Genomic DNA, 11139 nt, shown 5'->3' with positions numbered 1-11139 from the left:
TGGCCACTTGGACTGAAGTCCTCAGATGAAGGGTAGAGCCACCTCTTCCAAGACCATAGTGAGGGGTGGGAACCTGTCTCCTGAGTATATGGGCAAGCTTTCCCATGAGGGTTGGGCAGCTGCACGACTGCAGAGTCTAGGGAGTGGCAGGAAGAGATATCTCAGGGCCAGTGAATAGTGGGACTGACTCAGCACAGTCCTCAGGTTTCAACATCCATGGTTCCTACCTCTCCCCTGTTGTAACATGGACAATGGGCAGCAATGCAGACTCTGATTATAGCAGCAACACAGACTCAGACACAGCCCTCACGGAATGGGGAAGAACTGGGTAGAGTCAGAGGAAAAAAAACTGTAATCATGACACAGTGTATGAGAAAGTAATCAGTTATCAATAAAAGCAAAAATTTAAATAAAACATCATTGTGAAATGAAAATCAAAGCACAATTACAAGTCAAAATAGACAAACAAAAATGGGACACACCCTATGGATTTCACTGCCAGAGGGTGCCTGAAGACAAAGTCTCCATTCCATTTGCATATCTTATTAATATGAAACAGATGACATGTCAAAGCCACGCATTTCTCGAACCATCAGTCTATTGTCATATCAGGAAAACATTTCAAAAATTAAACATACAAATAAACAAAAAATGAATAAAGACACCAAAAGAGATTCATGATGTTTAAACTAGATCACCTGACATGATCATAGATGAATATTTATTATTCAGTACCACGGTTTAGACTCTACATTTTTTTGTGAAAGACACATCATGTTTCCACGTGCTGGTCATTCTGCTGACATGCCCACTCCTCACTTGCAATCCTCAAGTGGAACACGCACACACAGCACACACACACACACACACACACACACACACACACACACACACAGTCACCGCAATTCACTCTGTACCACTCTATCTCATATAGCCACTTTGTAAAACCCTCCCCTTTATTATAACTCTCATAGAAACTGAAATCATACTGACCCGATCCTCCAAACCATTCAGAAACTTGCAGATGCAAACCTGTTGTGTCACTAATCTGCTGCTAATATGTATGTTAAGATTCACTCTCCTTCTTCCCTTCACATCCTTCATTGCATGACAGACACCTAATTTGATGCCTCTTAAGAATGTTAAGTCTGTGCAACAGCCCTATACCAGAACGAACGCTCATTTTTATTTGGCCAATATTTCTTACTCCCACACACCAATAATTCACAGTACTGCCAGGGCTTGGAAATGTGAATGTTGACCCTGGAAGACTACTGAGATAAAGTGACAGGACAGATTGAGGGAGCATGGGGAAGGGCAGTGTCCAGCTAATATGACACAGCGAAGGACAAAGGAAGGCAGGTTTTGATCTGATATCTTTCTGATATCATACTTCAAAGACTTGTATCTATAGAATAATGTTCTAATCCCAACCAATTTGAAACAGTTAATGTTCAAAAATAATATCCATCTAATAAAGATAGAGCAGGGCCCAGAGGGAACTGACCTGGGTTGCTGCATTGTCTTGCTGACCATTCCTCAGGTGGATGTGACAGGCATCTTGACTCCCTCTGCTCCTCCTGCTGCACTGATTTGATGATCACAATCCCAACCCCCAGCCTGTGCTAGTGAGACAGCCCCATCCTGCAATCACGCATGCGTGCTTGTTTGCCAGGCTGCAGGGACTCAAGAATCTTTTCTTAACCTAATGATGTAATGCAGGCATCCATGGGCTTTAATCGTTCTTACTCCTAGTATGGAAAATGAGGGTGTTCGAAACTGCCTGCATAAATTGATCAGTAATTCATTAAAGGTTGTTTTGGGGGCAATATTGGCTACATAATCATAATTTATGCTCTACTTTAGATCTGCCTAGGAAAGGCTGCTTAGAAAAATTGTAACCCAAACTAGAGAATGTTAAAATGCTAGACCCTTGATGTGCTGGCAGCAGAAATCACTAACAATTAAAAGATGAAACATTAAAGAGCGTTCTGCATTAACCAGGTGTGTCTTAGTTCTTATTTTTAAAATTGCAAGTGTGTTCAGGTATCATGAAATTCTTCCCATGGACATAGTAATTGTTGTTTTCACAAAAGTGCTGGGCTATCTTTCAGTGATAAAATTTCTTACTCACTTTTAAAAAATACTTGCTATGACACAGATTTTATGTTTATTTATTTATTATTATGACAGGATCTCATTGTTAGCACTTACTGGCCTCAGAACACAGTTTGTAGACCAAGCTGGGGTTAAAGAAATCCACCAGCTTCTGACTCTTGAGTGCTGAAAGTAAAGGCATGTGCCATCAAAATAAATAATTATAATAAATATTAATTTTTATTTATAATCACACACGTGTATTTCTCTCTTCTCTCTCTGTGTATGATCGAGAGAGAGAGAGAGAGAGAGAGAGAGAGAGAGAGAGAGAGTAAATATACATGTAGAGTTGCTAATAGATTTCAGTGGCTTCATTTGCTCCCAGAGCTGGTGTTATATGCAGTGACATGGAGCTAGGGGGCTAGGAAATGAACTTCAGCCGTTTTGTGACCAGTATTTGCTCTCAACTGCAAAACTTTCCCTCTAGAACTGCTCTTTACTTTTATGCTATTGTTAGTTACATCCCTACTGAGCATGCAGAGAAACAAACAAATATCTAGATAAACTCCTGAATTTTGGTTTATTTTTGGTTTCTGAGACAAGGTTTCTCTTTATAATAGTCCTGCTGATCTGGAAATTGCTCTGTAGACCAGGCTGGCCTGGAACTCAGAGAGATCTGCCTGCCTCTTCCTTATATTTCTGATAGACAGAGTAAATATATATATATAATCTTTGCTTCATTCAGCTCCCATCCTCCACCTAGAAATTACAGGGAGAGCTTCTCTTAGAACCTTATTAAGTTATGCTTCTGGAAATAGGGGAAGGAGACATAAACATAAGCTATTATAGCTTCCAAATGAGGATCAGCTGCCATTCTCCTAGGTCAGAGGTGCACAGCCTCTTACAGTCTCCACTTATAGCATGAGGACAGCTATGTCACCTACTCTGCACACTCTACTCCCTCTCCCATATCGGCACTTTCCATTGTGGCTGAATTTGCTGCAATGTAGGAGTGAACAGATTAGTATGTTCATATCTCAATTCATTTTATTTTTTCATTCGACATCACCATTAAATATTGAACGATATCATGCCAGGAACTAAATCAGGGTACGAATCTGGAGGCAGGAGTTGATGCAGAGACCATTCAGGAGTGCTACTTGCTGGCTTGCCCACTGTAATATTCTCAGGAATGTTTCCCATAGAGCCTAGGACCTCTAGCCCTCTGATTGCATCATCATCAATTGACTGTTCCCTTCCAAATAATCATCAGTTAAGAAAATGCTCTACATGATTTCTTACAGTCTGATCTAAGAAGGTGTTTTCTTAATTCGGTTTCCTTCCTCTTAGATGTCTTATACTTGTGTGGAGTTGACACAACACTACCGTGCACAATTTAATACTTGTCAAGTTGACACACAAATATATCTCTTGGAAGCCACAACTTTTTCTTTCTTTCTTTGTGTTCCCCATAAACCTACATTAATAAATATACCATAATTTATATCACTGTAAAAACTACCATGTCCTACAGCCTTACCAATTCAAACACTTTAAAAATTCAGTATCTTAAAAACTATCCAGTGTCTTTTAAAATCAAAATTCTCTATGATGCTCCCAAATCTCATTTAAAAAAGTTTAAAATCTTTCTAACCTGGTCTCCTGTAATATTTTTAAAAGTCACTTTCTTATTTCTAGAGGGAATAATCAAGGAACAATCTGAAAAATGGAATACCAAATCCCCAAGTGTGTAAAAACTCAAAATTTAATGTCTGGTATCAATTCACTATCTTTAGGTGACCTCTAAAAATTCTGGGTCACTTCTTCAGCTCTGCCCTCTGAAAGACACACAGCTTGTCTTCTAGGGTCAGAATGGCTGTAGTACGGGCTGCTGCTAATCTTGGTCATAGTCCCCTGGTATGCATAATCTGAAAACACTGGGAGCTTTGCTGAAATGGGGCTACCCTTTCACTAATAACCTCTCCGGGACATTCTTCAGTGGCTCCACACTGCCATACAGTGCCGAGCCCCAGGTGCCCTCCATGACTCTTCCACGCCCTGAAACCATTGCCACTCGATGATTCATAAATTAGTCAGGTCCGTGGCCAACAGGAGGTTCAAACTTCTCCAATTCTGGAACACAGCTTCAGTCTGCTGACCAGGAGGAAACACTTCCCAAAAGACTTCGCTTCCATGCTGCTGCAGGTTATGCACTGATTACAACAGACTGTGTGTTTAGCCCCAGGTGGCCAGCATCTATTATCCAGCACTGCAAAGGGTTCACTTTAGTGACTCTGATATCTTGTTAAACACAGCTGATTCTTGCTCCACAGCTAACTAGAACGATTAATTATTTTTATTTAAATTAAAATCAATCTTATTTTACATACCAATCTCTATTCCTTCTCCCTCCTGTCTTTCCATGCCCCCCAACCCCCCAGCTCATATCCACTCCCCAGGATGGATGAATCCTCCCATGAGGGAATCATCAAAGTCTGTCACATCATTTGGGGCAGGGCCTAAGCCCTTCCTCGTTTTTCCTAGGCTGAGAGAGTATCTCTCCATAGGGAATGGGCTCCCAAAGTCTGTGCACTAGGGATATATTGCCAGGTATAGTCTTTACTTCCCTCTGAAAATTCACAAGTCAGGACTTCTTTGGCTTTACTGCTCTCAATATTCTTATCTCTCAAGCTCCAACAGAATAGTGCAATGAGTTCCTAACACCAATGTCTTAGCAGAAATTCCAAAGTCCTCTTACAAACTCCTCAGAACAACAGAGTCTGTTCTGTTACAGCATTACCACAATATACTGTTATAAAGTTGTTGCAGTTAGGGTTACTATTGCCTAGAGCCTGACCATGATGGTATTTGTTTGAAATGAAGGTTTCTTTCTCATGAGGACTTTAGGTTGTATCATGCTGACCTCGACTGATACCCAGCAAAGTTTGTAGTTCTCATCAATGTGATGAGATGCATTTTAACCCTTCAAGGAAGGAATTTTCATTTATGATTATTATTATTATTGTGTGTGTGTGTGTGTGTGATGGTTTGTGAGTCTGAGTGTGGGTATGTACATGTCACAGTGTGAATATGGATGACAGAGGAAGCCTTGTTGAATTAGTTTCTCTTTCTAAACCTACATGAGTCATGGAACAAACCTGAAGGGAGTGAAGCTTGTACAAGAAGCACTTTCTACACTGGACCATCTTGCTGTCCATGAAGATAGGTCTAAATCCCAGCTGTCAACAAACAGGGACAGAGTTAACTGTGAGTTCCAGACCAGCCTGGTTTACAAAGTGAGGTTCATGAGAACGGGTCTACATAGAGAGAGATGCTGGCTCTGGAAATTATATTTTACAGGACAATTACTAAGAGAGTAGTCACAAATCATTTCTAACAATCCAACATTTTCCCTTACGTAGTTCTCTCTCAGACGCAGTGTCTTGTTGGGAAAGGTTTTCTGTACTCTTTGTGCTTCCTCTTCAATCAGTTGTTTGCTTCTTCACTGTACCGAAATATTTTTTTCATGGTAACATTTATTAATGGCTGACCTTTATTCCCAAGCTAATGGGGAAGCCCTATTGAGAAAGATCATCCCATAAGCTATGTCTTTTTCAGTACTGAGCATATTTCCCATTAACAGGTTTAGCATTTTGGGTAAGACATTGAGGTCTTTGATCCATTCTGGTTTTGGAACTCGATTTATGAGTGCAGGAGTGGAGGAACTTGGACCCAGATGGATTGATGCAGCAGCTCCTACTGTAACTACAGAGCTATCTTTCCACTGTATATGTATACTGATACACGGACCTACATGTAGTATAGTGATTTATAATTTGGAATCTAGTCAATAGCTGGCTTCCTCGTGAGTTTTCTAGACATCTTTCCTTTTCTTTTTTTCTCTTAGTTTCTTCTTACATATTTGTCTCTCTTCCATGTCCTATTTATGGACTCCTCCATCCAATTTCTCCATTCCTATCACTTGTACCCTACTATTTTCCTTACTCTGCACCCCCAAACACAGCAGTGTCTCCATTTACTTTCATGGTTTCTGTAGTCATATCTGGATATTCATTCACATTTGAAGATTTTGGACATAGGGACCCCCAATAAACGAGAACATGTGACATTTGTCTATCTGGTCGGAGTTATCTCACTCAATATTATAATTTATATTTCCATCTATTTACCCGAGAAGTATATATTTTCATGCCTCTCTAGAACCGAATATTATTTTGTAATGTACACAGCTCATATCTTCATTTTTCGTTCACCAATTGAGACAAACCTTGTTTTTTTCCCATTCTACGTGTAGTGAGTAGAAGAGAAAAGAACACAAGTAAGAATTTGTCTGTGAAGTAGGATGGTGAATAATTTCAGCATATACAATGGTGTGTGACAGCTGGATCACAAGTCATAAGGTTATTTTTATTACTAAATTTTGTGAATTCTCCTCACAGATTTTTGTAGTGGCATCACGAGCTCCCAGTTCCAATGTGGGTTACCTCTTCTCCAGACTCTTACAGTACGTGTTGTCCCATTTTTGGCGATTTTTGCCTTGCTGCCTGAATTAAGATAAAGTCTCAGAGTTACTTTGATTTGCATGTCCCTACTTACTACTAACAATGAACAGTTTCCAGGTAATTCTGATCCTTTGTTTTTTTCTCTTAAGAACTTTATTCTCTGTTTAGGCCTCAAGCCCATTTTTTTTAACTTTCTGAAATATATAGAAATTCATGAAGTTTGAATGTTTAACATGTTATTTTATAATTGGAATTTACAAGTTTAAATTTAGTTATTTTAAAATTATAATGTAACTTATGCATATAATATTACATATAGAATAATATATTCTTGGGTTCAGGACTAATCACCTGGGGATTAGCCCCGGTACAAACTCATTCACCCTATTTTAGAAGTCATTGATTTCCCACAGCTCTTCATTCATTAATTAGGTCTTTGAAATTATCCCATCCACTTTGGTATATGAGGCTGTCATGTCAGAGCAGAGAGCTTCTTTAGGCAACCATATATCCAAATACCAACTAGTAAAAATTCCAACAGGGGAGGGGACAATTATTTTGAGTAGTTGGTCAAGGTTATCCAGTTGGCTCACAAAACAAACCTGCCCAGGACTAGGGAAGTCATGAATTTTGACCAGAACACACAACTACCATTCTAATAAGCCTGCATAATTCCTTACTACATTATAAATATTTGTCTTTCTACCTTCAGATAAGTGTAGTTCTTACCTATTTTAAAGGAAAAAATTTCATTGCAAAACTCAGAGACCTTTACAAAAAAAAAAAACAATCAGTCACAGTGCATGGTTTCTGGCCCTGTGACAATGGGTAGAACCACACAGCAATGCTGACATGTTAGATTTAGGAAAACTGGGGGAGAAATATCTGTAATCAAGCTAAATCAACAATGACTGTCTCCCAATGACACAAAACTCACCTATCCACTGGTTGTTAAGTATATGAAGCTGGATATGTCTGCTTGTCTTCAGTATATGTATCTCACAGTAGTAGGCTCCAATGCCCGTGAATGAATGAGTTGTCCAGTAAGGAAAAGCAGGCAAAGAGCAAGAACTGTACTACTCCATGTCCTTTAGGTGAGCTACCATCAGAAACTGTCACCTTGGCTTAAGGTGGATATCCCGTCTCAAAAGATTTAGATTAAAGTTGGGTCTTTGCACTTCAAGTTTCAAGTAAACCATTACTAGATGACTGATGAGAAAACTCACTGTCACACATTTTACACACATTCCCACACTCACACATGCAGATGCCCATTTTGAAGGACAATAAGTGATGTAAAATATCTCAAATGGGTCAACTAAGATGGTTCAGAATACAAAAGGACTTGTTCATAAGCATTTTTTTCAACAGACCTGAGTTCAATTAACAGGACTTGCATTGTGGAAACAGAGAACTGAGTCCCTCATTTTTTTTCTAATTTCCACACATGCTTTCTGGCATGTATGCTGCCCACCAATATAAAATCATGAATAAATGAATGAATACAAATTAAGAAAATTGAAAGTACATCTAAATGAGAAAACAGTCTAAAATTCGTTCTCAAAAATAAATGATTCCACCTTGTTATTTCTTAAGTATCTAAATTCTTTGGATAGACAAAGTAATTTATAATATTTGCTGAGTGAACTATTGTGAAGTATGATAATGCACACAGAATATCTTATCATCAGGGTCCTGGTATCTTTGGTGATAGTGATGTCTCTCATGATTCTTTCAGGATCAAATACATGGTTTTTAAAAAACAACAGAAACTCTTTTGTCACTCTGTCCAGTGTGTATGTTCTGAAGAGAAGCCAGAAGTTAGCTCCTCCAAGCTCCTCACATATGGAAGTTGGAACCTTCACCTCATAGAAAATGAGATGGTCTAGGACATGACCCACTTAGAGTGATAATAATGACAATCAGTATCACTTGTTCTTAAGAATGGTTGATTTAGAACATGGGGCAAAAGATGAATTATGTATTGCTATGGCAGAACAATGAATTCTGAAGAAAACCAAATTTCAGAAAACCTTCCAAATATCAACATTTCTGAATAATCAGTTTTCACTTTGGTCTTTGAGAGTGTGTTACCTGCCCTCTTCAGGTTGAATTCTTTTGCAGGGCCTGTGTGTAGGAGTGGACAGCACCTAGCAGCTATGGAGTAAAAGGCAGAATCCGCAGACTAATATGTGGGGTAGGTAAAAATGCTTAGTTCTGTCTGGAATGTGCTATGTCCCCAGAAGAGGTAAGAAGGTTCTATTGAAGTGTGTAAATCTAGGTGAAGATTACAAAATGCTTATATTGATGACAATGATGATAAAACTGAAGTTAATAGGGGGAAAAAGCTACTGAAGAAGTCTGTAAGTGCTACTCCGGGTTCAAATCAGAAAAGACTCAAAACCATCAACCCTGTGATTAATAGCTCAAGAAACTTTGAGACACAAGGGAGGAACCTCTTAAAATGCATTAAAGAACCTAGTTCTGATGACACTGAAGCAAATAAAAAAGTATAGACTGAAGTTGTTTTCTTTCCAAAGAAGACATGTCAACAATTATATCAAGAAGTAGTTCTGGATCACTTAGCCGGATTCTATTCAGTATCTATGCTTCAGTGGTTAAGAGCTTTTGTTATTCTGGCAGAGACCATTGGTTCAATTCCCAGAACCAATATTTTGGAATAAAACTTTCTGTAATGCTGTTACAGGGAACTGACTTCCACATCTTAATTCCATACGTACCAAGCAGGGTCACATGGAATACACAAACATACATGCAAGCAAAACACTTACACTCATAACACAAAACAAATTAACACAAATATTTTATATAAGAAGTTGGTCAAGTAGAAATAGTCAGGCTTCCTTAATTTCTCCAGCAGTGGTGTCTGGTTGTTCTTTCTACAATACAAAAAAAGTGAGTATTACCTACCTGTGTTTGGTAACTCTGTTTAGAATTCATTGTCCAGAATGTAGTCTCTAAAATTCCTGCTCTGTTTTTAAAAGTGGAGCTCCACCTTTTACCTTTTTTGTTTACATATTTATATAATGCTCTTCACTGCATAGTAATAACTGTGGCCAGATATGGAGATATTGATAAATATATAAGCAGATAAAGTCAGTATTTGAATAATGTAAAAGATGGTACTTACAGAACAACACACAGTGGTACACTCATACGTGTAAGCATGCCTCTGAGAAGAAAACACCACAAATATACTGTGAATAATAGACTGGCCTCCCAATGTTAGAAATCATAGGCAAAAGAGGGAGATTCATTTACTATTTCTCCCTCATCTTTCTTTTCTGTCATCACTCGCTTATTTTCCTCTTATAAATCTAGTATATTCTTCACATGCATAAATTTATAATAACTTATGGACAAATGATAAATCAGATAATCAGGGTATCAAGTCTTTGTGATTTGTTTGTCAATTTCTGGTCTTTCATCTTGCCTTCTCCAGTACTGCTACAACATTTCTGTCATAAGGCAGTTATCTGATATATAAAATTGAAGGTCTTTTTTTCAAGTTTCAAAATTTTACATACCAATCTCACTACCCTCTTCCTCTTGCTCCCCCCAGCCTTCCTCCCACCCCATCCCTGTCTGCTCCTCAGAGAGGGTAATGTCTCCCATAGGGAGTCAATGAAGTCTGTCCCATCACCACGTTGAGGCAGGACCAAGGCCCTTTCCACTGTGTCTAAGCTGAGCAAGGTATCCATCCTTCAGAAATGGGCTCCAAAAAGCCAGTTCATGCACTGTCCACTGCCAGTGACCCCATACACTGCCCAAGTCATCCAATGTCACCTGCATTCAAGTGGGCCTAGTTAGGTCCTTTGCAGGTTCACCAGCTGTCAGTCCAGAGTCGGTGAGCTCCTATTGGCTCAGGCCATGATGGTCTTGATCCCTTTGCTCATATTATCGCTCCTCCGCTTCGTCTGGACTCCAGGAGCTTGGCCTAGTAGTTAGTTGTGGATCTCTGCATCTGCTTCCATCAGTTCCTGGATGAAGATTCTATGATAGCAATTACAGTAGTCCTCAATTTTATTTCAGAGGAAGGCCAGTTAAGGCATCCCTCTCCACTAATGCATAGACTTTTGTCTGGGGTCATCCTTATGTATTCCTGGGCATTTCCCTTGTGTCAGGTTTCTGATAATTCCATTATGGCCCCCTCTACCAAGGTATTTCTTTCCTTGCTCTCCCTCTCTGTCCTTCCCCCAACTTGACCATTAATTTCCGTCATGTTCTCCTCCCCACACCCTTTCTTTCCTTCTTTCTCCCCTCCCACCCATGCTCCCAGGAGACCTTGTCTGTGTCCCCTTCTTAGGAGGCTCCTCTTTGTTACCTAGCTTCACTGGGGTTGTGAACTATAGTCTGGTTATGCTTTGCTTTATATGCAATATCCACTTACTTATGAGTGAGTACATACCATATTTGTCTTTATGGGTCTGGGTTACCTCAGGATGGTTTTGTCCTAGTTCCGTCGATTTGCCTGGAAATTTCAAGATGCCATCATTTT

At 39.3% G+C, this 11139-nt stretch overlaps 1 protein-coding gene and 1 long non-coding RNA gene across 2 annotated transcripts in view; both read right to left on the bottom strand.

Moving 5' to 3' along the window:
* Window positions 1-6504: 6504 nt before the first annotated feature.
* Window positions 6505-10862, bottom strand: LOC121134753. Its single transcript, XR_005871954.1, has 2 exons — window positions 9772-10862; window positions 6505-9520 (listed from the first exon to the last, which is right to left on the bottom strand). It is a non-coding gene; the product is annotated as an uncharacterized LOC121134753 (long non-coding RNA).
* Window positions 10863-10953: 91 nt separating this feature from the next.
* Window positions 10954-11139, bottom strand: part of LOC101833652 (immunoglobulin-binding protein 1b) — a 100967-nt gene continuing 100781 nt past the window's right edge. The window contains exon 4 of the transcript XR_001197533.3: window positions 10954-11112. The gene's annotated coding sequence lies outside the window, so the exon portion shown is untranslated. The remainder of the gene's footprint in view (window positions 11113-11139) is intronic.

This window comes from Mesocricetus auratus, unplaced genomic scaffold (assembly GCF_017639785.1).
Source record: "Mesocricetus auratus isolate SY011 unplaced genomic scaffold, BCM_Maur_2.0 Super-Scaffold_100030, whole genome shotgun sequence".
In the NCBI taxonomy this organism is placed as follows: Eukaryota; Metazoa; Chordata; class Mammalia; order Rodentia; family Cricetidae; genus Mesocricetus; species Mesocricetus auratus.
The sequence above is the reverse complement of the archived record's forward strand: the minus strand, read 5'-3'. Positions and strand labels throughout refer to the sequence as shown.